This window comes from Oncorhynchus nerka, linkage group LG12 (assembly GCF_034236695.1).
Source record: "Oncorhynchus nerka isolate Pitt River linkage group LG12, Oner_Uvic_2.0, whole genome shotgun sequence".
Taxonomy (NCBI): domain Eukaryota; kingdom Metazoa; phylum Chordata; class Actinopteri; order Salmoniformes; family Salmonidae; genus Oncorhynchus; species Oncorhynchus nerka.
The window spans coordinates 5,615,873-5,641,040 of NC_088407.1; the positions used below are offsets into that span (position 1 = coordinate 5,615,873).

General features: G+C 48.2%; 1 pseudogene; it reads left to right on the top strand.

Annotated features, from left to right (window-relative positions):
- LOC135574230 (GRB2-associated-binding protein 1-like) overlaps positions 1-10,926 on the top strand; it is a 109,429-nt pseudogene extending 98,503 nt beyond the window's left edge.
- The last annotated feature ends 14,242 nt before the right edge of the window (positions 10,927-25,168 follow it).

The following is a 25,168-nucleotide window of genomic DNA, read 5'->3' on the forward strand; positions in this document are numbered from 1 at the left end:
TGATGGCCTTGAGATAGAAGCTGTTTTTCAGTCTCTCGGTCCCAGCTTTGATGCACCTGTACTGACCTCGCCTTCTGGATGGAAGTGGGGTGAACAGGCAGTGGCTCGGGTGGTAATTGTCTTTGATGGTATTTTTGGCCTTCCTGTGACATCGGGTGGTGTAGGTGTCCTGGAGGGCAGGTAGTTTTCCCCCGGTGATGCGTTGTGCAGACCTCACTACCCTCTGGAGAGCCTTACGTTTGTGGGCGGAGCAGTTGCCGTACCAGGCGGTGATACAGACTGACAGGATGCTCTCAGTTGTGCACCTGTAAAAGTTAGTGAGGGTTTTCGGTGACAAGCCACATTTTTTCAGCCTCCTGAGGTTGAAGAGGAGCTGTTGCGCTGTTGCACCTTCTTCACCAGGCTGTCTGTGTGGGTGGACCATTTCAGTGTGTCGCTGATATGTACTCCGAGGAACTTAAAATGTTCCACCTTCTCTACTGCGGTCCTGTCGATGTGGATAAGAGGGGGGTGCTCCCTCTGCTGTTTCCTGAAGTCCACGATGATCTCTTTTGTTTTGTTGACGTTGAGTGAGAGGTTATTTTCCTGACACCACACTCCGAGGGCCCTCACCTCCTCCCTGTAGGCCGCCTCGTCGTTGTTGGTAATCAAGCCTACCACTGTAGTGTCGTCTGCAAACTTGATGATTGAGTTGGAGGCGTGCATGGCCACGCAGTCGTAGGTGAACAGGGAGTAGAGGAGAGGGCTCAGAACGCACCCTTGCGGCGCCCCAGTGTTGAGGAGCAGCAGGATGGAGATGTTGTTTCCTACCTTCACCACCTGGGGGCGGCCCGTCAAAAAGTCAGGGACCCAGTTGCACAGGGCGGGGTTGAGACCTAGGGTCTCGAGCTTAATGACGAGTTTGGAGAGTACTATGGTGTTAAATGCTGAGCTGTAGTCGATGAACATCATTCTTACATAGGTATTCCTCTTGTCCAGATGGGATAGGGCAGTGTGCAGTGTGATGGCGATTGCATCGTCAGTGGACCTATTGGGACGGTAAACAAATTGGAGTGGGTCTAGTGTGACAGGTAGGTAGAGGTGCTTTGCTCCTAGTCTCTCAAAGCACTTCATGATGACAGAAGTGAGTGCAATAGTCATTTAGTTCAGTTACCTTAGCTTTCTTGGGAACAGGAACAATGGTGGGCATCTTGAAGCATGTGGGAACAGCAGACTGGGATAGGGATTGATTGAATATGTTCGTAAACACACCAGCCAGCTGGTCTGCGTATGCTCCGAGGACGCGGCTAGGGATGCCGTCTGGTCCGGCAGCCTTGCGAGGGTTAACACATTTAATTGTATTACTCACATCTGCCACGGAGAAGGAGAGCCCACAGTCTTTGATTAGCGGGCCGTGTCAGTGGCACTGTATTGTCTTCAAAGCGAGCAAAGAAGTTGTTTAATTTGTCTGGGAGCAAGACGTCGTGTTTGAGCCGTTGAATTGCGACTCTACTTTGTCTCACTGAATACCTTACGGAGGGAATAACAATACTATTTGTATTTGGCCATGTTTCCAGTCACCTTGCCATGATTAAAAGCAGTGGTTCGCGCTTTCAGTTTTGCTCAAATGCTGCCATCAATCCACGGTTTCTGGTTGGGGAAGGTTTTAATAGTCACAGTGGGTACAACATCTCCTATACACTTCCTTATAAACTCACTCACTGAGTCAACATATACGTCAATGTTATTGTCTGAGGCTACCCGGAACATATCCCAGTCCACGTGATCGAAGCAATCTTGAAGCGTGGAATCCGATTGGTCAGACCAGCGTTGGATAGACCTGAGCACGGGCGTTTCCTGTTTTAGTTTCTGCCTATAGGAGGGGAGCAACAAGATGGAGTCATGATCAGATTTGCCAAAAGGAGGGCGGGGGAGGGCCTTGTATGCATCGCGGAAGTTAGAAGAGTAGCAATGGTTGAGTGTGCTTTGTTAAAATACCAAGCTACAATAAATGCAGCCTCAGGATATATGGTTTCCAGTTTACATAGAGTCCAGTGAAGTTCCAACTATCTACTATCTGTTACTACTATATGTTACTATCCGTATATCTGACTCTATACTCCCCCTTCCTCTCTCCTCCTTACTTCACTCCCACTTACCCGTGTTTCTCCTTGTACTCCAACTCTCATCTATCTCTCTATCCATCTCTCCATTTATCTCCCCTTCCATATCTCTGTCCATCTGTCTCTCCATCTACCTATCTCTCTATCCATCTCTCCATCTATGTATCTCTCCTTCTATCTCCCCTTCCATATCTCTGTCCATCTATCTCTCCATCTCTCTCCATCTAACTATCTCTCCATCTCTCCATCTAACTATCTAACTATCTCTCCATCTCTCCATCTCTCTCCATCTATTTATCCCTCCATCTATCTCTCCATCTATCTCTCCATCCATCTCTCCATCCACCTCTCCATATACCTCTCCATACACCTCTCCATATACCTCTCCATATACCTCTCCATACACCTCTCCCTCTCCATCTATCTCTCCATCCTCTCCTCTAGTTAAACCCACCCCTCTGGACATAACACCTCTGCAGGAGTGGGAGGAGCTACCGGCACCTGTACGATCACCTGTCACCAGAACCTTCACCCGAGAGTAAGTGTGTGTGTATCTCTCTGTGTGTGTGTGTGTGTTCTTGTGTGTGTTGGGTTTGTGTGTGTGTGTGCGTGTGTTGGGTGTGTTTGTGTCTGTGTGTTGGGGGTGTGTGTGCGTGTGTTCTTGTGTGTGTTGGGGGTGTGTGTGCGTGTGTTCTTGTGTGTGTTGGGGGTGTGTGTTCGTGTGTTCTTGTGTGTGTGGGGTGTGTGTGTTCGTGTGTGTGTGTGTGTGTGTGTGTGTGTGTGTGTGTGGTTCCTCGTGCTGCAGGCATAGTGCCACTCAGGCAAAGTGTAACAGCACTGGTCAGAAGTGCTGTGTCAGTAGAACACATTGTGTTAAATATTTCATATCTGACTTCATCTTAGTTTGATAACTTAACATTGACGTGTACTATACTGCCCGATGTGTCCCCTTCCCCCCTCTGCTGGCCGCCCACCGGCACTACAAGTGAATGCAAATTAAAGCGTAGGGGAAACAATGCCCCGGGGGGGGTTCTGCACACAAATAAATGTAGGGTGTTCACCCATAACATGTGTCTTTCGTTCAATGGTTTATAAAATAAAGAAGAATTGCATCAGATCAAATGTCTCTACCATACCATGGTTCAAATGTTATGTTTTTCATTACGGCTGCTCAATAGTACTCTATCATCGCTCTGTCTGTCTCTCTCTGTCTCTCTCTGTCTCTCTCTGTCTCTCTGTCTCCCCCCCCCTCTCTCTCTGTCTCCCTCTCTCTCTCTGTCTCTCTCCCTCTCTCTCTCTGTCTCTCCCCCCCTCTCTCTCTCTTTCTCTCTCTCTCTCTCTCTCTCTCTTTTTCTCTCTCTCTCTCTCTCTCTCTATATATATATATGTGTATATATATATATATTTAAAAACACTTCAAAATATAGAAGAGATACAATAATGTTCACAAAATAAGACTCCTATTTCATCAATACTGTTAAGTACAAGCATATTAAGGTTATAATATTGTAGAATCTAATTAATAATTGTATGTGAAATTAAATGGTGCATTGGTTTTGGTACCATTTATAATTTAGTACCACTGTCTTGAATTGACACGTTTTTTTCCTGCATTCTAGAGCAGTGAGGGAACACCCTATACCCAATGGTCTGTATGTCTGTTTTCAAAATAAAAGTTGGTGTTTCAGAATAAAAGTCCTCACCTTTTGTTTATGTGTGTCAGTCCGTCCAGCTGCTACACGTGTCCGTCCGATAGACCCTCCACCTGCCAAAGCTCTGCCTCCAGCTCAGACTCGGACGACCCAGACGACAATTACGTTGCCATGACAACCTCCAACATAGCCCTAGCCGCCGTCGTGTCGGTATGTTAGATTCACACACGCACACATAACACACACACACACACACAGTCTTGTACAACTAACACACAATTCAGTCCCATTCAAAATCTTATTTTCCCTAACCCCTAACCCTAAACCTAGCCCGTACCCTTACCCTAAACCTAACCCTAAACCTAACCTATACCCTAAACCTAACCCTAATTCTTAACCCTAATCCTAGCCCGTACCCTTACCCTAAACCTAACCCTAACCCTTAACCCTAAACCTAGCCCGTACCCTCACCCTAAACCTAACCCCTAATCCTAGTTAGTACCCTAACCCTTACCCTAAACCTAACCTATCTATACCCTAAACCTAACCCTTAACCCTAATCCTAGCCCGTACCCTAAACCTATACCCTAAACCTAACCCTAGCTCTTAACCCTAAAACTAACCCTAGCTCCTAACCATAAACCTAATTCTAACCCTAAAACTAAATCCAGCCTTAACACTAAACTCCCTAGAAATAGCATTGGACCTTGTGGGGACTAACAAAATGTCCCCAGTTGGTCAAAATTGTGTTTGTTTACTATTCTTGTGTGGATTTCTGGACTTCTGTGTGTGTGTGCGTGTGTGTTCCAGACCCTGCGTGGGGACAACCCCATGGTCTTACGGAGGCCTAGAGGGGACAAACAGGTTGAGTACCTGGACCTGGACTTACACACTGGTAGAGTGGCCACACCCCCACGACAGGTAAGACAATCTACCAATGTGAGGGCTACGGGGCGATAGTTATCTACACAGGTTACCCTTGCGTTCTTGGGCACAGGGACTATGGTGGTCTGCTTGAAACATGTAGGTATTACAGACTCAGGTTGAAAATGACACTTGCCAGTTGGTCAACGCATGCTCTGTGTACACGTCCTGGTAATCCGTCTGGCCCAGCGGCCTAGTGAATGATGACCTGTTTAAAGGTCTTGCTCACATTGGCTTCTTGAGAGCGTGATCACACAGTCGTCCGGAACAGCTGGGGCTCTCATGCATGCTTCAGTGTTGCTTGCCTCAAAGCGATCATAAAAGGCATTTAGCTCGTCTGGTAGGCTCCCGTCACTGGGCAGCTCGCGGCTGGGTTTCCCTTGGTAGTCCATAATAGTTTTCAAGCCCTGCCACATCCGACGAGCATCAGAGCCGGTGCAGTAGGATTCAATCTGTATTGACTCTTTGCATGTTTGATGGTTCGTCTGAGGGCATAGCGGGATTTCTTATAAGCGTCCAGATTAGTGTCCCACTCCTTTAAACCTGCAGCTCTAGCCTTTAGCTCAGTCCGAATGTTGCCTGTAATCCGTGGCTTCTGGTTGGGAGCACGCCTCTAGGAGAGCACCGCCTCTAGGAGAGCACCGCCTCTAGGAGAGCACCGCCTCTAGGAGCGCACCGCCTCTAGGAGCACAGTCTCTAGGAGAGCACAGTCTCTAGGAGAGCACAGTCTCTAGGAGAGCACCGCCTCTAGGAGCACCGCCTCTAGGAGCACCGCCTCTAGGAGCACCGCCTCTAGGAGCGCCGTCTCTAGGAGCAATGCCTCTGGATGAGCATTTCTTGTTTGCTTATGGCCTTATACAGCTCAGTGAGTGGGGTCTTAGCGCCAGCATGGGTTTGTGGTGGTAAATAGACAGCTATGAAAAATATAGATGAAAACTCTCTTGGTAGATAGTGTGTTCTACAGCTTATCATGAGGTATTCTACCTCAGGCAGGGAATACCCCGAGACCTCCTTATTATTAGACATTATGCACTAGCTGTTATTGACAAATAGACACACACCTCCACCCCTCGTCTTACCAGATGTAGCTGTTCTGTCCTGCACGGAAAACCCAGCCAACTGTATATTATCTGTGTCGTCGTTCAGCCACGACTCTGTGAAACATAAGATATCACAGTTTTTAATGTCCCGTTGGTAGGATAGTCTCAAGGGGAGATTATCCAGTTTATTCTCCAGTGATTGCACGTTGGCCAATAGAATGGATGGTAGAGGCGGCTTACCCACTCGCAATGAATTCTCACAAGGCAACCCGATCTCCGTCTTTTCTTCTCGCGAATGACGGGGATTTGGGCCTGGTCTTGGAGAAGCAGTATATCCTTCGCGTCGGACTCGTTAATTAATTAAAACCTCTTGGGGCTACTAGTTCCCCTTTGGGAACCCCCCCTGAGCTGTAATGTGGCGCAGGGAACGCAAGAAATAATCCTAAAAATATTTAACCTCCACAGATTAGCAAGAAAAATGGCTCAAATAAAAGATAAACAAGTTGTTTATCTACCCAGCAAGTCAGATTTCTAAAATGTTTTACCGCGAAAACATAGCACATATTTATGTCCAACCACCACTGCAGACATACCTCATTAGCATAGCCAAGTAGGAAAAAATATGCAATCAACAAACGCAGGATTAAAAGAAAAATCATTTCACTAACCTTTTGAAATCTTCATCAGATGACAGTAATATAACATGTTACACAGTACATTCTTTTTTTTTTCAATAATATGCAATATATATCCATAAATATCTGTTTACAATTATGCATCGTTCAAAAATGCTACTGCAATGTCAGGAGAAATAAATAGCTCCGGCAGATAACGTCAGCTAACAAGGAATACACATCATAAACTTTGACTAAATATGCATGTTTTACATATGTATGGCAAGATAAACTTCTTCTAAATGCAATCGCTGTGTTACATTTATTTTTAACGTTCCATTTTGCGTTCACTAGGCTATAATAGGGATTCGGTGCTCCCATTTAGCATGCTGACTCCTCTATCTTGGAGTCGACAGAAACCCAAAATGAAGACATAAATATTCCCTTACCGTGGCTGTTCTTCCATCAGAAGACCTGGAAGGGTTAATACTCACCAAGTTAGCGTTCAGTTTTCAAGTCTGTGTCTTTCTCTCAAACTAGCCAAATTTCGGTCGAAATGTATGCAAATTTCAAGTGGATGCGCACCAAAACGTCGAAAGTATACATTATATGTCGAGTAAACTTGTCAAACTATGTTTATAATTAAGCCTTAACATGTTATAAAGGTCTACAGCAATCGTGAGGGCGAACAGACACACACACGTTGTTCAATCCATCCTGAGGGAAAGAGAGAGAAACTTCACAGCTGCGCATTGGGTAAACTTTTTTTTTGCATGACCGAGACCTTTCGGCACGCTGAACGTCTCGTGAGCGCGCGATTCTCACAATTACACGCCTCATCGAAAGCAGGCTTCGCGCTGAAGACGTAGAAACTGTTTCCATGGTTATAACTGCTTGGTAAGTGTGTATACGATGACGTCGAAGTGGTGGCAACTTTTTCCATTACAAGAGAGACTTTGGGAGAATGCATGCCCTGACACTTCTGCTTTACATAGAGACAAAATTTAAACGGTTTTAGAAGCTTTAGAGTGTTTTCTATTCGATAATATTTTTTATATGCATATATTAGCAACTTTTGACAAAAATGTATCATGTTTTATATGGGTACCGAATTCCTCCAGAAGGGGCAGTATTCAGGGCTAGCCCCAACAGTTAAAGAAAGAAGAATCTTCCAGTTCATGGAAGACTGTTCTGATATCCAGAAGCTCTATTTGGTCATAAGAGACGGTAGCAGCAACATTATGTACAAAATAAGTTACAAGCAATGCGAGAAAAAAACAACACAAAATAGCACAATTGTTTAGGAGCCCGTAAAACGGCAGCCATCCCCTCCGGCGCCATTATACACAAGGTACACCATCATCCCGAGACCCACTTCAATTCGCGTAAGGCCCCAACAGATCCACAGATAGGGCAGCGGTCTCTAAGGTGCAGGATAGATTTATTAGGTTAGTTCATTTACCAGGTTAGTTCATTTACCAGGTTAGTACATTTACCAGGTTAGTTCATTTACCAGGTTAGTTCATTTACCAGGTTTGTTCATTTACCAGGTTAGCTCATTTATGAGGTTAGTTCATTTACCAGGTTAGTTCATTTACCAGGTTAGTTCATTTATGAGGTTAGTTCATTTACCAGGTTAGTTCATTTACAAGGTTAGTTCATTTACCAGGTTAGCTCATTTATGAGGTTAGTTCATTTATGAGGTTAGTTAATTTACCAGGTTAGCTAATTTACCAGGTTAGCTAATATACCAGGTTAGTTCATTTACCAGGTTAGTTCATTTACCAGGTTAGTTCATTTATCAGGTTAGTTCATTTAAAAGGTTAGTTCATTTATGAGGTTAGTTCATTTATGAGGTTAGCTCATTTACCAGGTTAGTTCATTTACCAGGTTAGTTCATTTACCAGGTTAGTTCATTTACCAGGTTAGTTCATTTATGAGGTTAGTTCATTTACCAGGTTAGTTCATTTACCAGGTTAGTTCATTTATGAGGTTAGTTCATTTACCAGGTTAGTTCATTTACCAGGTTAGCTCATTTACCAGGTTAGTTCATTTACCAGGTTAGTTCATTTACCAGGTTAGTTCATTTACCAGGTTAGCTCATTAGGAATATGGGTCTGACATTTCTAAGATAAAGCTCTGTATATCTGTTTCAAAATAAGAACGCACAAAAAACACTTGTTTCAGAATAAAAGTCCCACTTTTGTGTTTCAAAATAAAAGTCTCTGTTTTAGAATAAAAATCCATCCTGTCTTTTTGTTTTCAGAAAAAGAGTGTGTTGGGTGGCTCGATGGGTTCGGGCGAAGGTGAGCGTGCACGTGACCGTGAAGGTGAGCGTGCACGTGAGCGTGTGGACTATGTGGTCGTTGATCCTGAGAGAACCAGAGCTCTGAAAAGTACCAGGGAGGCGTGGCACGACGGGAGACAGTCTACTGAGAAGGACAAATAACACACGCACACACACACTGAACAGATACACACACACTGAACAGATACACACACACTGAACAGACACACACACACACTGAACAGATACACACACACTGAACAGATACACACACACTGAACAGATACACACACACTGAACAGATACACACACACTGAACAGACATACACTGAACAGATACACACACTGAACAGACACACACTGAACAGACATACACTGAACAGATACACACACACTGAACAGATACACACAGACACACACACTGAACAGACATACACAGACACACACACTGAACAGACATACACTGAACAGATACACACACACTGAACAGATACACACAGACACACACACTGAACAGACATACACTGCACAGATACACACACTGAACAGACACACACTGAACAGATACACACACACTGAACAGATACACACAGACACACACACTGAACAGACACACACACTGAACAGACATACACTGAACAGATACATACACTGAACAGGCACACACTGAACAGATACACACAGACACACACTAAACAGACACACACTGAACAGATACACACAGACACACACACTAAACAGACACACACACTGAACAGATACACACAGACACACACACTAAACAGACATACACTGAACAGATACACACACTGAACAGATACACACAGACACACACTCTAAACAGACACACACACTGAACAGACATACACTGAACAGACACACACAGACACACACTAAACAGACATACACTGAACAGATACACACACTGAACAGACATACACTGAACAGATACACACAGACACACACACTAAACAGACATACACTGAACAGACACACACACTGAACAGATACACACAGACACACACACTAAACAGACACACACTGAACAGATACACACAGACACACACTGAACAGATACACACAGACACACACACTAAACAGACATACACTGAACAGACACACACAGACACACACACTAAACAGACACGCACACTGAACAGACATACACTGAACAGACACACACACTGAACAGATATACACTGAACAGATACACACAGACACACACACTAAACAGACACACACACTGAACAGACATACACTGAACAGACACACACACTGAACAGATATACACTGAACAGATACACACAGACACACACACTAAACAGACACACACACTGAACAGACATACACTGAACAGATACACACAGACACACACACTAAACAGACACACACTGAACAGACATACACTGAACAGATACACACAGACACACACACTAAACAGACACACACTGAACAGATACACACAGACACACACACTAAACAGACATACACTGAACAGACACACACACTGAACAGATACACAGACACACACACTAAACAGACACACACACTGAACAGATACACACAGACACACACAGACACACACACTAAACAGACACACACACTGAACAGATACACACAGACACACACACTAAACAGACACACACTGAACAGATACACACAGACACACACACTAAACAGACATACACTGAACAGACATACACTGAACAGATACACACAGACACACACACTAAACAGACATACACTGAACAGACACACACAGACACACACACTAAACAGACACACACTGAACAGACACACACAGACACACACACTAAACAGACACACACTGAACAGACACACACACTGAACAGATACACACACTAAACAGACACACACAGACACACACACTAAACAGACACACACACTGAACAGATACACACACTGAACAGATACACACAGACACACACCTCTCCAAGTGTACCCCGGCTACACGAGGAGGTAAAAAGGGGCTCAGCCCCCTTCAGGGTTAGTTGTATGTCCTTTATATAAAAATAGTAAGAAAGTTCAACTGATTGAGTGACAGGTTGGACACAAAATGTGTAGTCTGTCATCTGTAATCTGCTTCAGCCTGTCATTCAGATATAATGTCCATACAGGCCTCCTCCTCCTCCTCTGGGAATCACTCTACACGTTCTTAAAGAAACAGTAGTTTCCAACTGTCATTCAGATATAATGTCCATACAGGCCTCCTCCTCCTCCTCTGGGACTCACTCTACACGTTCTTAAAGAAACAGTAGTTTCCAACAGTGACTTCCAACAGTGACTTCCAACAGTGACTTCCAACAGTGACTTCCAACAGTTTCCAACAGTGACTTCCAACAGTAGTTTCCAACAGTGACTTGCAACAGTGACTTCCAACAGTGACTTCCAACAGTAGTTTCCAACAGTGACTTCCAACAGTAGTTTCCAACAGTGACTTCCAACAGTGACTTCCAACAGTAGTTTCCAACAGTGACTTCCAACAGTGACTTCCAACAGTGACTTCCAACAGTAGTTTCCAACAGTGACTTCCAACAGTGACTTCCAACAGTGACTTCCAACAGTAGTTTCCAACAGTGACTTCCAACAGTGACTTCCAACAGTGACTTCCAACAGTAGTTTCCAACAGTGACTTCCAACAGTAGTTTCCAACAGTGACTTCCAACAGTGACTTCCAACAGTGACTTCCAACAGTGACTTCCAACAGTAGTTTCCAACAGTGACTTCCAACAGTGACTTCCAACAGTGACTTCCAACAGTGAGTTTCCAACAGTGACTTCCAACAGTAGTTTCCAACAGTGACTTCCAACAGTGACTTCCAACAGTGACTTCCAACAGTAACTTCCAACAGTGACTTCCAACAGTGACTTCCAACAATGACTTCCAACAGTGACTTCCAACAGTGACTTCCAACAGTAGTTTCCAGAAGTTTCCCCTTCCCTTCCGACATGGAATTCACACGTTCGTACAACACAAGAAGTGTTGTATGGCAACACAACGTCATGGCAACGTAATCAAGGATACGAGGCTACTGAAGGCGGTGATAGGAGTGTGGTGGTCCTCAATGTGTTGGAGTGTGGTGGTCCTCAATGTGTTGGAGTGGGGTGGTCCTCAATGTGTTAGAGTCAGAGGTCCTCAATGTGTTGGAGTGTGGTGGTCCTCAATGTGTTGGAGTGTGGTGGTCCTCAATGTGTTGGAGTGTGGTGGTCCTCAATGTGTTGGAGTCAGTGGTCCTCAATGTGTTAGAGTCAGAGGTCCTCAATGTGTTGGAGTGTGGTGGTCCTCAATGTGTTGGAGTGTGGTGGTCCTCAATGTGTTGGAGTGTGGTGGTCCTCAATGTGTTGGAGTGTGGTGGTCCTCAATGTGTTGGAGTGTGGTGGTCCTCAATGTGTTGGAGTCAGTGGTCCTCAATGTGTTGGAGTGTGGTGGTCCTCAATGTGTTGGAGTGTGAGGTCCTCAATGTGTTGGAGTCAGAGGTCCTCAATGTGTTAGAGTCAGAGGTCCTCAATGTGTTGGAGTGTGGTGGTCCTCAATGTGTTGGAGTGTGGTGGTCCTCAATGTGTTGGAGTGTGGTGGTCCTCAATGTGTTGGAGTCAGAGGTCCTCAATGTGTTGGAGTCAGAGGTCCTCAATGTGTTGGAGTCAGAGGTCCTCAATGTGTTGGAGTCAGTGGTCCTCAATGTGTTGGAGTGGGGTGGTCCTCAATGTGTTGGAGTCAGAGGTCCTCAATGTGTTGGAGTCAGAGGTCCTCAATGTGTTGGAGTCGGGTGGTCCTCAATGTGTTGGAGTGGGGTGGTCCTCAATGTGTTGGAGTCAGAGGTCCTCAATGTGTTGGAGTGGGGTGGTCCTCAATGTGTTGGAGTGGGGTGGTCCTCAATGTGTTGGAGTCAGTGGTCCTCAATGTGTTGGAGTGGGGTGGTCCTCAATGTGTTGGAGTGTGGTGGTCATCAATGTGTTGGAGTCAGTGGTCCTCAATGTGTTGGAGTCAGTGGTCCTCAATGTGTTGGAGTGTGGTGGTCCTCAATGTGTTGGAGTGTGGTGGTCCTCAATGTGTTGGAGTGTGGTGGTCCTCAATGTGTTGGAGTGTGGTGGTCCTCAATGTGTTGGAGTGTGGTGGTCCTCAATGTGTTGGAGTCAGTGGTCCTCAATGTGTTGGAGTGTGGTGGTCCTCAATGTGTTGGAGTGTGGTGGTCCTCAATGTGTTGGAGTCAGTGGTCCTCAATGTGTTGGAGTGTGGTGGTCCTCAATGTGTTGGAGTGTGGTGGTCCTCAATGTGTTGGAGTGTGGTGGTCCTCAATGTGTTGGAGTCAGAGGTCCTCAATGTGTTGGAGTCAGAGGTCCTCAATGTGTTGGAGTCAGAGGTCCTCAATGTGTTGGAGTGTGGTGGTCCTCAATGTGTTGGAGTGTGGTGGTCCTCAATGTGTTGGAGTCAGAGGTCCTCAATGTGTTGGAGTGTGGTGGTCCTCAATGTGTTGGAGTCAGAGGTCCTCAATGTGTTGGAGTGGGGTGGTCCTCAATGTGTTGGAGTGTGGTGGTCCTCAATGTGTTGGAGTGTGGTGGTCCTCAATGTGTTGGAGTGTGGTGGTCCTCAATGTGTTGGAGTCAGAGGTCCTCAATGTGTTGGAGTCAGGTGGTCCTCAATGTGTTGGAGTCAGTGGTCCTCAATGTGTTGGAGTGTGGTGGTCCTCAATGTGTTGGAGTGGGGTGGTCCTCAATGTGTTGGAGTGGGGTGGTCCTCAATGTGTTGGAGTGTGGTGGTCCTCAATGTGTTGGAGTGTGGTGGTCCTCAATGTGTTGGAGTCAGAGGTCCTCAATGTGTTGGAGTCAGTGGTCCTCAATGTGTTGGAGTCAGTGGTCCTCAATGTGTTGGAGTGTGGTGGTCCTCAATGTGTTGGAGTGTGGTGGTCCTCAATGTGTTGGAGTGTGGTGGTCCTCAATGTGTTGGAGTGTGGTGGTCCTCAATGTGTTGGAGTCAGAGGTCCTCAATGTGTTGGAGTCAGAGGTCCTCAATGTGTTGGAGTCAGTGGTCCTCAATGTGTTGGAGTCAGTGGTCCTCAATGTGTTGGAGTGTGGTGGTCCTCAATGTGTTGGAGTGTGGTGGTCCTCAATGTGTTGGAGTCAGTGGTCCTCAATGTGTTGGAGTGTGGTGGTCCTCAATGTGTTGGAGTCAGTGGTCCTCAATGTGTTGGAGTGTGGTGGTCCTCAATGTGTTGGAGTCAGTGGTCCTCAATGTGTTGGAGTCAGTGGTCCTCAATGTGTTGGAGTCAGTGGTCCTCAATGTGTTGGAGTGTGTGGTCCTCAATGTGTTGGAGTCAGTGGTCCTCAATGTGTTGGAGTGTGGTGGTCCTCAATGTGTTGGAGTCAGTGGTCCTCAATGTGTTGGAGTGTGGTGGTCCTCAATGTGTTGGAGTCAGTGGTCCTCAATGTGTTGGAGTGTGGTGGTCCTCAATGTGTTGGAGTGTGGTGGTCCTCAATGTGTTGGAGTGTGTGGTCCTCAATGTGTTGGAGTCAGTGGTCCTCAATGTGTTGGAGTGTGGTGGTCCTCAATGTGTTGGAGTGTGGTGGTCCTCAATGTGTTGGAGTGGGTGGTCCTCAATGTGTTGGAGTCAGTGGTCCTCAATGTGTTGGAGTCAGTGGTCCTCAATGTGTTGGAGTCAGTGGTCCTCAATGTGTTGGAGTCAGTGGTCCTCAATGTGTTGGAGTGTGGTGGTCCTCAATGTGTTGGAGTGTGGTGGTCCTCAATGTGTTGGAGTCAGAGGTCCTCAATGTGTTGGAGTCAGAGGTCCTCAATGTGTTGGAGTGTGGTGGTCCTCAATGTGTTGGAGTGGTGGTCCTCAATGTGTTGGAGTGTGGTGGTCCTCAATGTGTTGGAGTGTGTGGTCCTCAATGTGTTGGAGTGTGGTGGTCCTCAATGTGTTGGAGTGTGGTGGTCCTCAATGTGTTGGAGTGTGGTGGTCCTCAATGTGTTGGAGTCAGTGGTCCTCAATGTGTTGGAGTGTGGTGGTCCTCAATGTGTTGGAGTCAGTGGTCCTCAATGTGTTGGAGTGTGGTGGTCCTCAATGTGTTGGAGTCAGTGGTCCTCAATGTGTTGGAGTCTGGTGGTCCTCAATGTGTTGGAGTGTGTGGTCCTCAATGTGTTGGAGTCAGTGGTCCTCAATGTGTTGGAGTCAGTGGTCCTCAATGTGTTGGAGTCAGTGGTCCTCAATGTGTTGGAGTGTGGTGGTCCTCAATGTGTTGGAGTCAGTGGTCCTCAATGTGTTGGAGTCAGTGGTCCTCAATGTGTTGGAGTCAGTGGTCCTCAATGTGTTGGAGTCAGTGGTCCTCAATGTGTTGGAGTCTGGTGGTCCTCAATGTGTTGGAGTGGGGTGGTCCTCAATGTGTTGGAGTCAGAGGTCCTCAATGTGTTGGAGTCAGAGGTCCTCAATGTGTTGGAGTCAGTGGTCCTCAATGTGTTGGAGTGGGGTGGTCCTCAATGTGTTGGAGTCAGAGGTCCTCAATGTGTTGGAGTCAGAGGTCCTCAATGTGTTGGAGTCAGAGGTCCTCAATGTGTTGGAGTCAGAGGTCCTCAATGTGTTGGAGTGGGTGGTCCTCAATGTGTTGGAGTGTGGTGGTCCTCAATGTGTTGGAGTCAGTGGTCCTCAATGTGTTGGAGTCAGTGGTCCTCAATGTGTTGGAGTGTGGTGGTCCTCAATGTGTTGGAGTCAGTGGTCCTCAATGTGTTGGAGTCAGTGGTCCTCAATGTGTTGGAGTGTGGTGGTCCTCAATGTGTTGGAGTGTGGTGGTCCTCAATGTGTTGGAGTGTGGTGGTCCTCAATGTGTTGGAGTGTGGTGGTCCTCAATGTGTTGGAGTCAGTGGTCCTCAATGTGTTGGAGTCAGTGGTCCTCAATGTGTTGGAGTGTGGTTGTCCTCAATGTGTTGGAGTGTGGTGGTCCTCAATGTGTTGGAGTCAGTGGTCCTCAATGTGTTGGAGTGTGGTGGTCCTCAATGTGTTGGAGTCAGTGGTCCTCAATGTGTTGGAGTGTGGTGGTCCTCAATGTGTTGGAGTGTGGTGGTCCTCAATGTGTTGGAGTCAGAGGTCCTCAATGTGTTGGAGTGGGGTGGTCCTCAATGTGTTGGAGTGTGGTGGTCCTCAATGTGTTGGAGTGTGGTGGTCCTCAATGTGTTGGAGTGTGGTGGTCCTCAATGTGTTGGAGTGTGGTGGTCCTCAATGTGTTGGAGTCAGAGGTCCTCAATGTGTTGGAGTGTGGTGGTCCTCAATGTGTTGGAGTGTGGTGGTCCTCAATGTGTTGGAGTCAGAGGTCCTCAATGTGTTGGAGTCAGTGGTCCTCAATGTGTTGGAGTGTGGTGGTCCTCAATGTGTTGGAGTCAGAGGAGTGTCCTCAATGTGTTGGAGTGTGGTGGTCCTCAATGTGTTGGAGTCAGTGGTCCTCAATGTGTTGGAGTGTGGTGGTCCTCAATGTGTTGGAGTCAGAGGTCCTCAATGTGTTGGAGTCAGTGGTCCTCAATGTGTTGGAGTCAGTGGTCCTCAATGTGTTGGAGTGTGGTGGTCCTCAATGTGTTGGAGTGTGGTGGTCCTCAATGTGTTGGAGTCAGTGGTCCTCAATGTGTTGGAGTCAGTGGTCCTCAATGTGTTGGAGTCAGTGGTCCTCAATGTGTTGGAGTGTGGTGGTCCTCAATGTGTTGGAGTCAGTGGTCCTCAATGTGTTGGAGTGTGGTGGTCCTCAATGTGTTGGAGTGTGGTGGTCCTCAATGTGTTGGAGTCAGTGGTCCTCAATGTGTTGGAGTGTGGTGGTCCTCAATGTGTTGGAGTGTGGTGGTCCTCAATGTGTTGGAGTGTGGTGGTCCTCAATGTGTTGGAGTGTGGTGGTCCTCAATGTGTTGGAGTGTGGTGGTCCTCAATGTGTTGGAGTGGTGGTCCTCAATGTGTTGGAGTGTGGTGGTCCTCAATGTGTTGGAGTGTGGTGGTCCTCAATGTGTTGGAGTGGGTGGTCCTCAATGTGTTGGAGTGTGGTGGTCCTCAATGTGTGGAGTCAGTGGTCCTCAATGTGTTGGAGTCAGTGGTCCTCAATGTGTTGGAGTCAGTGGTCCTCAATGTGTTGGAGTGGGGTGGTCCTCAATGTGTTGGAGTGTGGTGGTCCTCAATGTGTTGGAGTGTGGTGGTCCTCAATGTGTTGGAGTGTGGTGGTCCTCAATGTGTTGGAGTCAGTGGTCCTCAATGTGTTGGAGTCAGAGGTCCTCAATGTGTTGGAGTGTGGTGGTCCTCAATGTGTTGGAGTGTGGTGGTCCTCAATGTGTTGGAGTGGGGTGGTCCTCAATGTGTTGGAGTCAGAGGTCCTCAATGTGTTGGAGTCAGTGGTCCTCAATGTGTTGGAGTGAGGTCCTCAATGTGTTGGAGTGTGGTGGTCCTCAATGTGTTGGAGTCAGTGGTCCTCAATGTGTTGGAGTGTGGTGGTCCTCAATGTGTTGGAGTCAGAGGTCCTCAATGTGTTGGAGTCAGTGGTCCTCAATGTGTTGGAGTGGGTGGTCCTCAATGTGTTGGAGTGTGGTGGTCCTCAATGTGTTGGAGTGTGGTGGTCCTCAATGTGTTGGAGTCAGTGGTCCTCAATGTGTTGGAGTCAGTGGTCCTCAATGTGTTGGAGTGTGGTGGTCCTCAATGTGTTGGAGTCAGTGGTCCTCAATGTGTTGGAGTGTGGTGGTCCTCAATGTGTTGGAGTCAGTGGTCCTCAATGTGTTGGAGTGTGGTGGTCCTCAATGTGTTGGAGTGTGGTGGTCCTCAATGTGTTGGAGTGTGGTGGTCCTCAATGTGTTGGAGTCAGGTGGTCCTCAATGTGTTGGAGTGTGGTGGTCCTCAATGTGTTGGAGTGTGGTGGTCCTCAATGTGTTGGAGTGTGGTGGTCCTCAATGTGTTGGAGTCAGTGGTCCTCAATGTGTTGGAGTGTGGTGGTCCTCAATGTGTTGGAGTCAGTGGTCCTCAATGTGTTGGAGTGTGGTGGTCCTCAATGTGTTGGAGTCAGAGGTCCTCAATGTGTTGGAGTCAGAGGTCCTCAATGTGTTGGAGTCAGAGGTCCTCAATGTGTTGGAGTGTGGTGGTCCTCAATGTGTTGGAGTGTGGTGGTCCTCAATGTGTTGGAGTCAGAGGTCCTCAATGTGTTGGAGTGTGGTGGTCCTCAATGTGTTGGAGTCAGAGGTCCTCAATGTGGAGTCAGTGGTCCTCAATGTGTTGGAGTGTGGTGGTCCTCAATGTGTTGGAGTCAGGTGGTCCTCAATGTGTTGGAGTGTGGTGGTCCTCAATGTGTTGGAGTCAGAGGTCCTCAATGAGTCAGTGGTCCTCAATGTGTTGGAGTCAGAGGTCCTCAATGTGTTGGAGTCAGAGGTCCTCAATGTGTTGGAGTGTGGTGGTCCTCAATGTGTTGGAGTGTGGTGGTCCTCAATGTGTTGGAGTGGGGTGGTCCTCAATGTGTTGGAGTGGGGTGGTCCTCAATGTGTTGGAGTGTGGTGGTCCTCAATGTGTTGGAGTGTGGTGGTCCTCAATGTGTTGGAGTCAGAGGTCCTCAATGTGTTGGAGTCAGTGGTCCTCAATGTGTTGGAGTCAGTGGTCCTCAATGTGTTGGAGTGTGGTGGTCCTCAATGTGTTGGAGTCAGTGGTCCTCAATGTGTTGGAGTCAGTGGTCCTCAATGTGTTGGAGTGTGGTGGTCCTCAATGTGTTGGAGTGTGGTGGTCCTCAATGTGTTGGAGTGTGGTGGTCCTCAATGTGTTGGAGTCAGAGGTCCTCAATGTGTTGGAGTGTGGTGGTCCTCAATGTGTTGGAGTCAGAGGTCCTCAATGTGTTGGAGTGGGGTGGTCCTCAATGTGTTGGAGTGTGGTGGTCCTCAATGTGTTGGAGTGTGGTGGTCCTCAATGTGTTGGAGTGTGGTGGTCCTCAATGTGTTGGAGTGTGGTGGTCCTCAATGTGTTGGAGTCAGAGGTCCTCAATGTGTTGGAGTCAGAGGTCCTCAATGTGTTGGAGTCAGAGGTCCTCAATGTGTTGGAGTCAGAGGTCCTCAATGTGTTGGAGTGTGGTGGTCCTCAATGTGTTGGAGTGTGGTGGTCCTCAATGTGTTGGAGTGGGGTGGTCCTCAATGTGTTGGAGTGGGGTGGTCCTCAATGTGTTGGAGTGTGGTGGTCCTCAATGTGTTGGAGTGTGGTGGTCCTCAATGTGTTGGAGTCAGTGGTCCTCAATGTGTTGGAGTCAGTGGTCCTCAATGTGTTGGAGTGTGGTGGTCCTCAATGTGTTGGAGTCAGTGGTCCTCAATGTGTTGGAGTCAGTGGTCCTCAATGTGTTGGAGTCAGTGGTCCTCAATGTGGTCCTCAATGTGTTGGAGTGGGTGGTCCTCAATGTGTTGGAGTCAGTGGTCCTCAATGTGTTGGAGTGTGGTGGTCCTCAATGTGTTGGAGTGTGGTGGTCCTCAATGTGTTGGAGTGTGGTGGTCCTCAATGTGTTGGAGTGTGGTGGTCCTCAATGTGTTGGAGTGGGGTGGTCCTCAATGTGTTGGAGTCAGTGGTCCTCAATGTGTTGGAGTCAGTGGTCCTCAATGTGTTGGAGTCAGTGGTCCTCAATGTGTTGGAGTGTGGTGGTCCTCAATGTGTTGGAGTGTGGTGGTCCTCAATGTGTTGGAGTGGGGTGGTCCTCAATGTGTTAGAGTCAGAGGTCCTCAATGTGTTGGAGTGTGGTGGTCCTCAATGTGTTGGAGTGTGGTGGTCCTCAATGTGTTGGAGTGTGGTGGTCCTCAATGTGTTGGAGTCAGTGGTCCTCAATGTGTTGGAGTGTGGTGGTCCTCAATGTGTTGGAGTGTGGTGGTCCTCAATGTGTTGGAGTCAGTGGTCCTCAATGTGTTGGAGTGTGGTGGTCCTCAATGTGTTGGAGTGTGGTGGTCCTCAATGTGTTGGAGTGTGGTGGTCCTCAATGTGTTGGAGTGTGGTGGTCCTCAATGTGTTGGAGTGTGGTGGTCCTCAATGTGTTGGAGTCTGGTGGTCCTCAATGTGTTGGAGTGTGGTGGTCCTCAATGTGTTGGAGTCAGTGGTCCTCAATGTGTTGGAGTGTGGTGGTCCTCAATGTGTTGGAGTCAGAGGTCCTCAATGTGTTGGAGTGTGGTGGTCCTCAATGTGTTGGAGTCAGTGGTCCTCAATGTGTTGGAGTCAGTGGTCCTCAATGTGTTGGAGTCAGTGGTCCTCAATGTGTTGGAGTCAGTGGTCCTCAATGTGTTGGAGTCTGGTGGTCCTCAATGTGTTGGAGTGGGGTGGTCCTCAATGTGTTGGAGTCAGAGGTCCTCAATGTGTTGGAGTCAGAGGTCCTCAATGTGTTGGAGTCAGTGGTCCTCAATGTGTTGGAGTCTGGTGGTCCTCAATGTGTTGGAGTGGGGTGGTCCTCAATGTGTTGGAGTCAGAGGTCCTCAATGTGTTGGAGTCAGAGGTCCTCAATGTGTTGGAGTCAGTGGTCCTCAATGTGTTGGAGTGGGGTGGTCCTCAATGTGTTGGAGTCAGAGGTCCTCAATGTGTTGGAGTCAGAGGTCCTCAATGTGTTGGAGTGGGGTGGTCCTCAATGTGTTGGAGTGTGGTGGTCCTCAATGTGTTGGAGTCAGTGGTCCTCAATGTGTTGGAGTCAGTGGTCCTCAATGTGTTGGAGTGTGGTGGTCCTCAATGTGTTGGAGTCAGTGGTCCTCAATGTGTTGGAGTCAGTGGTCCTCAATGTGTTGCAGTGTGGTGGTCCTCAATGTGTTGGAGTGTGGTGGTCCTCAATGTGTTGGAGTGTGGTGGTCCTCAATGTGTTGGAGTGGGGTGGTCCTCAATGTGTTGGAGTCAGTGGTCCTCAATGTGTTGGAGTCAGTGGTCCTCAATGTGTTGGAGTGTGGTTGTCCTCAATGTGTTGGAGTGTGGTGGTCCTCAATGTGTTGGAGTCAGTGGTCCTCAATGTTTTGGAGTGTGGTGGTCCTCAATGTGTTGGAGTCAGTGGTCCTCAATGTGTTGGAGTGTGGTGGTCCTCAATGTGTTGGAGTGTGGTGGTCCTCAATGTGTTGGAGTCAGAGGTCCTCAATGTGTTGGAGTGGGGTGGTCCTCAATGTGTTGGAGTGTGGTGGTCCTCAATGTGTTGGAGTGTGGTGGTCCTCAATGTGTTGGAGTGTGGTGGTCCTCAATGTGTTGGAGTGTGGTGGTCCTCAATGTGTTGGAGTCAGAGGTCCTCAATGTGTTGGAGTCAGAGGTCCTCAATGTGTTGGAGTGGGGTGGTCCTCAATGTGTTGGAGTGTGGTGGTCCTCAATGTGTTGGAGTGTGGTGGTCCTCAATGTGTTGGAGTGGGGTGGTCCTCAATGTGTTGGAGTCAGTGGTCCTCAATGTGTTGGAGTGTGGTGGTCCTCAATGTGTTGGAGTCAGAGGTCCTCAATGTGTTGGAGTGTGGTGGTCCTCAATGTGTTGGAGTCAGTGGTCCTCAATGTGTTGGAGTGTGGTGGTCCTCAATGTGTTGGAGTCAGAGGTCCTCAATGTGTTGGAGTCAGTGGTCCTCAATGTGTTGGAGTCAGTGGTCCTCAATGTGTTGGAGTGTGGTGGTCCTCAATGTGTTGGAGTGTGGTGGTCCTCAATGTGTTGGAGTCAGTGGTCCTCAATGTGTTGGAGTCAGTGGTCCTCAATGTGTTGGAGTGTGGTGGTCCTCAATGTGTTGGAGTCAGTGGTCCTCAATGTGTTGGAGTGTGGTGGTCCTCAATGTGTTGGAGTGGGGTGGTCCTCAATGTGTTGGAGTCAGTGGTCCTCAATGTGTTGGAGTGTGGTGGTCCTCAATGTGTTGGAGTGTGGTGGTCCTCAATGTGTTGGAGTGTGGTGGTCCTCAATGTGTTGGAGTGTGGTGGTCCTCAATGTGTTGGAGTGTGGTGGTCCTCAATGTGTTGGAGTGGGGTGGTCCTCAATGTGTTGGAGTCAGTGGTCCTCAATGTGTTGGAGTGTGGTGGTCCTCAATGTGTTGGAGTCAGTGGTCCTCAATGTGTTGGAGTCAGTGGTCCTCAATGTGTTGGAGTCAGTGGTCCTCAATGTGTTGGAGTGTGGTGGTCCTCAATGTGTTGGAGTGGGGTGGTCCTCAATGTGTTGGAGTGTGGTGGTCCTCAATGTGTTGGAGTCAGTGGTCCTCAATGTGTTGGAGTGTGGTGGTCCTCAATGTGTTGGAGTCAGTGGTCCTCAATGTGTTGGAGTGTGGTGGTCCTCAATGTGTTGGAGTGTGGTGGTCCTCAATGTGTTGGAGTGTGGTGGTCCTCAATGTGTTGGAGTCAGTGGTCCTCAATGTGTTGGAGTGTGGTGGTCCTCAATGTGTTGGAGTGTGGTGGTCCTCAATGTGTTGGAGTGGGGTGGTCCTCAATGTGTTAGAGTCAGAGGTCCTCAATGTGTTGGAGTCTGGTGGTCCTCAATGTGTTGGAGTGTGGTGGTCCTCAATGTGTTGGAGTGTGGTGGTCCTCAATGTGTTGGAGTCAGTGGTCCTCAATGTGTTGGAGTGTGGTGGTCCTCAATGTGTTGGAGTGTGGTGGTCCTCAATGTGTTGGAGTGTGGTGGTCCTCAATGTGTTGGAGTGTGGTGGTCCTCAATGTGTTGGAGTCAGTGGTCCTCAATGTGTTGGAGTGTGGTGGTCCTCAATGTGTTGGAGTGTGGTGGTCCTCAATGTGTTGGAGTCAGAGGTCCTCAATGTGTTGGAGTGTGGTGGTCCTCAATGTGTTGGAGTCAGTGGTCCTCAATGTGTTGGAGTCAGTGGTCCTCAATGTGTTGGAGTCAGTGGTCCTCAATGTGTTGGAGTCTGGTGGTCCTCAATGTGTTGGAGTGGGGTGGTCCTCAATGTGTTGGAGTCAGAGGTCCTCAATGTGTTGGAGTCAGAGGTCCTCAATGTGTTGGAGTCAGTGGTCCTCAATGTGTTGGAGTCTGGTGGTCCTCAATGTGTTGGAGTGGGGTGGTCCTCAATGTGTTGGAGTCAGAGGTCCTCAATGTGTTGGAGTCAGTGGTCCTCAATGTGTTGGAGTGTGGTGGTCCTCAATGTGTTGGAGTCAGTGGTCCTCAATGTGTTGGAGTCAGAGGTCCTCAATGTGTTGGAGTGTGGTGGTCCTCAATGTGTTGGAGTCAGAGGTCCTCAATGTGTTGGAGTCAGAGGTCCTCAATGTGTTGGAGTCAGAGGTCCTCAATGTGTTGGAGTCAGAGGTCCTCAATGTGTTGGAGTGGGGTGGTCCTCAATGTGTTGGAGTGGGGTGGTCCTCAATGTGTTGGAGTCAGTGGTCCTCAATGTGTTGGAGTCAGTGGTCCTCAATGTGTTGGAGTGTGGTGGTCCTCAATGTGTTGGAGTCAGTGGTCCTCAATGTGTTGGAGTCAGTGGTCCTCAATGTGTTGGAGTGTGGTGGTCCTCAATGTGTTGGTGTGGTGGTCCTCAATGTGTTGGAGTGTGGTGGTCCTCAATGTGTTGGAGTGGGGTGGTCCTCAATGTGTTGGAGTCAGTGGTCCTCAATGTGTTGGAGTCAGTGGTCCTCAATGTGTTGGAGTGTGGTTGTCCTCAATGTGTTGGAGTGTGGTGGTCCTCAATGTGTTGGAGTCAGTGGTCCTCAATGTGTTGGAGTGTGGTGGTCCTCAATGTGTTGGAGTCAGTGGTCCTCAATGTGTTGGAGTGTGGTGGTCCTCAATGTGTTGGAGTGTGGTTGTCCTCAATGTGTTGGAGTCAGTGGTCCTCAATGTGTTGGAGTGTGGTGGTCCTCAATGTGTTGGAGTGTGGTGGTCCTCAATGTGTTGGAGTCAGTGGTCCTCAATGTGTTGGAGTCAGAGGTCCTCAATGTGTTGGAGTGTGGTGGTCCTCAATGTGTTGGAGTCAGAGGTCCTCAATGTGTTGGAGTCAGAGGTCCTCAATGTGTTGGAGTCAGAGGTCCTCAATGTGTTGGAGTCAGAGGTCCTCAATGTGTTGTAGTCAGTGGTCCTCAATGTGTTGGAGTGTGGTGGTCCTCAATGTGTTGGAGTGTGGTGGTCCTCAATGTGTTGGAGTCAGAGGTCCTCAATGTGTTGGAGTGGGGTGGTCCTCAATGTGTTGGAGTGTGGTGGTCCTCAATGTGTTGGAGTGTGGTGGTCCTCAATGTGTTGGAGTGTAGTGGTCCTCAATGTGTTGGAGTGTGGTGGTCCTCAATGTGTTGGAGTGTGGTGGTCCTCAATGTGTTGGAGTCAGAGGTCCTCAATGTGTTGGAGTCAGAGGTCCTCAATGTGTTGGAGTGGGGTGGTCCTCAATGTGTTGGAGTGGGGTGGTCCTCAATGTGTTGGAGTGTGGTGGTCCTCAATGTGTTGGAGTGTGGTGGTCCTCAATGTGTTGGAGTGGGGTGGTCCTCAATGTGTTGGAGTCAGTGGTCCTCAATGTGTTGGAGTGTGGTGGTCCTCAATGTGTTGGAGTCAGTGGTCCTCAATGTGTTGGAGTGTGGTGGTCCTCAATGTGTTGGAGTCAGAGGTCCTCAATGTGTTGGAGTCAGTGGTCCTCAATGTGTTGGAGTCAGTGGTCCTCAATGTGTTGGAGTGTGGTGGTCCTCAATGTGTTGGAGTGTGGTGGTCCTCAATGTGTTGGAGTCAGTGGTCCTCAATGTGTTGGAGTCAGTGGTCCTCAATGTGTTGGAGTGTGGTGGTCCTCAATGTGTTGGAGTCAGTGGTCCTCAATGTGTTGGAGTGTGGTGGTCCTCAATGTGTTGGAGTCAGTGGTCCTCAATGTGTTGGAGTGTGGTGGTCCTCAATGTGTTGGAGTGGGGTGGTCCTCAATGTGTTGGAGTCTGGTGGTCCTCAATGTGTTGGAGTGTGGTGGTCCTCAATGTGTTGGAGAGTGGTGGTCCTCAATGTGTTGGAGTGTGGTGGTCCTCAATGTGTTGGAGTGTGGTGGTCCTCAATGTGTTGGAGTGTGGTGGTCCTCAATGTGTTGGAGTGGGGTGGTCCTCAATGTGTTGGAGTCAGTGGTCCTCAATGTGTTGGAGTGTGGTGGTCCTCAATGTGTTGGAGTCAGTGGTCCTCAATGTGTTGGAGTCAGTGGTCCTCAATGTGTTGGAGTCAGTGGTCCTCAATGTGTTGGAGTCAGTGGTCCTCAATGTGTTGGAGTGTGGTGGTCCTCAATGTGTTGGAGTGGGGTGGTCCTCAATGTGTTGGAGTGTGGTGGTCCTCAATGTGTTGGAGTCAGTGGTCCTCAATGTGTTGGAGTGTGGTGGTCCTCAATGTGTTGGAGTCAGTGGTCCTCAATGTGTTGGAGTGTGGTGGTCCTCAATGTGTTGGAGTCAGTGGTCCTCAATGTGTTGGAGTCTGGTGGTCCTCAATGTGTTGGAGTGGGGTGGTCCTCAATGTGTTGGAGTCAGTGGTCCTCAATGTGTTGGAGTCAGAGGTCCTCAATGTGTTGGAGTCAGTGGTCCTCAATGTGTTGGAGTCAGTGGTCCTCAATGTGTTGGAGTCAGTGGTCCTCAATGTGTTGGAGTGTGGTGGTCCTCAATGTGTTGGAGTGGGGTGGTCCTCAATGTGTTGGAGTG